Here is a 2,989-nt window from a genome sequence, read left to right as displayed (position 1 = left end):
CATATACAGGGGTCATCAGAGTGTACACTTTGAGTCCTGATACAGAGTTTTGACCCAACGATTCCTTCACCCCACAGATGTTGTCAACCCACTGAGTTCCGCTCGCAGATTACGTTTTGCTCCAAATAGTATGAATGGCAGCGACGCTTCACCACCAGAAGAGCTCAATGCCTTTTATGCACGCTTTGAAAGGAGAACACAACTACAGCTGTGAAGATCCCTTCTGCTCCTGAGGACCCTGTGATCTCCATCTCAGAGGCGGAAGTTAAACTATCTTTAAAGAGAAGGTCCTGCTAGAGTACCTGGTAAGGCTTTGAAAATCTGTCCCAACCAAATAGCGGGAGTATTCAAGGACATTTTCAACCTCTCACTGCTAAGGGCAGAAGTTCCCACTTGCTCCAGAAAGGTAACAATTATACCAGTGCCCAAGAAGAATAATGTGGGCTGCCTTAATGACTATCGCCCGGTAGCACTCACATCGACAGTGATGAAACGCTTTGAGAAGTTGGCTATGACTAGACTGAATTCCTGCCTCAGCAAGGAGCTGGACCCATTGCAATTTGCCTATCGCCACAATAAGTCAATGGCAGACACAATCTCAATGGCTCTCCACATGGCATTAGACCACCTGGACAACACAAACACGTACATCATCGACTATAGCTCAGCATTTAATACTATCATTCCCACAATCCTGATTGAGAAATTGCAGAGCCTGGGCCTCTGTAGCTCCCTCTGCAATTGGATCCTCAACTTCCTAACCGGAAGACCACAGTCTGTGCAGATTGGTGATAACATATCCTCCTCGCTGACTATCAACATTGGCGCACCTCAGGGGTGTGTGTATAACCCACTGCTCTACTCTCTGTATACACATACTGTGTGGCTAGGCATAGCTAAATACCATCTATAAACTTGCTGACGATACAACCATTGTTGGTAGAATCTCAGGTGGTGACAAGAGGGCATACAGGAGTGAGATATGCCAACTAGTGGAATGGTGCCGCAGCAACAACCTGGCACTCAACGTCAGTAAGACGAAAGAGCTGATTGTGGACTTCAGGAAGGGTAAGATAAAGGAACGCATACCAATCCTCATAGAGGGATCAGAAGTGGAGAGAGTGAGCAGCTTCAAGTTCCTCGGTGTCAAGATCTCTGAGGATCTAACCTGGTCCCAACATATCGATGTAGTTATAAAGAAGGCAAGACAGCGTCTATACTTCATTAGGAGTTTGAAGAGGTTTGGCATGTCAACAAATACACTCAAAAACTTCTATAGTTGTACCATGGAGAGCATTATGACAGGATGCGTCACTGTCTGGTATAGAGGGGCTACTGCACAGGACCGAAAGAAGCTGCAGAAGGTTGTAAATCTAGTCAGTTCCATCTTGGGCACTAGCCTACAAAGTACCCAGGACATCTTCAAGAAGCGGTGTCTCAGAAAGGCAGTGTCCATTAGTAAAGACCTCCAGCACCCAGGGCATGCCCTTTTCTCACTGTTACCATCAGGTACAGGAGCCTGAAGGCACACACTCAGCGATTCAGGAACTTCAGGAACAGCTTCTTCCCCTCTGCCATCTGATTCCTAAATGGACATTGAAGCTTTGGACACAACCTCACTTTTTTTAATGTACAGTATTTCTGTTTTTGCACATTTTTAAAAATCTATTCAATATAAGTAATTGATTTACTTGTTTATTTTATTTTATTTATTTCTCTCTCTCTCTCTCTCTCTACTAGATTATGTACTGCTTTGAACTGCTGCTGCTAAGTTAACAAATTTCACGTCACATGATGGTGATAATAAACCTGATTCAGATTCTGATTCTGATTCTGATTCAAATCATTTGGCGTTTTCTGGACCGTAGTTCATTTCCTCATGTTACCACCAGGTGGTGCTGCCGCAAGCTGAATTATGCAGAACAATGGAAATTCTGAGGCAGACGATTATCATAGGATCTGTATATACACCGTTGAATTGAACAGGACAAGATGAATGTCACTTGGCTGGAGCAGATTACTTAGTGGGACTGAGTCCAACTCTGTTCCTTTACTGTTTGAACAGGGAGCCATTCTGAAGCTGCATGTTATGTGCAAGAGAAATGTGGCTCGGTTATGAAGAGCTTCACACCTGGGAGACCAACCGGAGTGTGTTATAGCAAGTCAGAGATGGCGATGGCCATGATCCAGGAGCAGCCAGTGAGAGCAGGAAGATCGGGGAGACCAGGTGCTTGTTGCAGATCTCCAAGGATTTGTTCTGTTTCCACTGACCATCAGATATCAGCCCCAACTCAGTCAGAAGTTCTGGATTAATAATAAAGAGCTAACGTTTCGGGCTCAGACCCTACATTTATTTCTCTCCATAGGTTCTGCCTGACCTCTGGCGTTTTGTATGTGTTACTGTGTGGGACGTTTCTGTACGCAGTTTGCCTCCCGTGTTACTTTATTCTAACAAAGTCTGGCAAAATTCAATTGCACAAAATTAAAGGTGTGGAACAAAACGAGGCACTTGATCAATGAGTATCCCATAAGAAACTTCACATTATCCCCCGTCAAAAAATAAAAAGTATGATTTTTGTGGTCTCCCTCTGGCAATATCATCACATTTGTAGGAAAAATAGGTGAAGTATACGAGAAGAGTGCTTTGTTAGTTGCTGAAATGCAAACATTGATGAAGTTCAGTTATTAAGGGAAAGTTTTTTCACTAATATTTGTGTGTGATATGAAATTATAAATCTAATCCTGCCAAGCCAGTAACTATAGAATTAGCAGAGTCTGAATCAGAATCAAATTTATTATTACTGACATATAAAGTAAAATGTGTTGATTTATGGCAGCTGTACAATGCAAAAATTATTATAAGTTATAAAGTGGTTGGTGGTTAGCATCTGTCTGTCTCGAAGGATAATGGGTGATGATGATTGTCATCACAAGCCTGGGTGGGAGGTATGGAGATCCTGAGATGTCCGGTTGTCTAGATCCCCCTCTC

Source organism: Mobula birostris, chromosome 11 (genome assembly GCF_030028105.1).
Source record: "Mobula birostris isolate sMobBir1 chromosome 11, sMobBir1.hap1, whole genome shotgun sequence".
NCBI lineage: Eukaryota > Metazoa > Chordata > Chondrichthyes > Myliobatiformes > Myliobatidae > Mobula > Mobula birostris.
Note: the sequence above shows the minus strand (reverse complement) of the source record.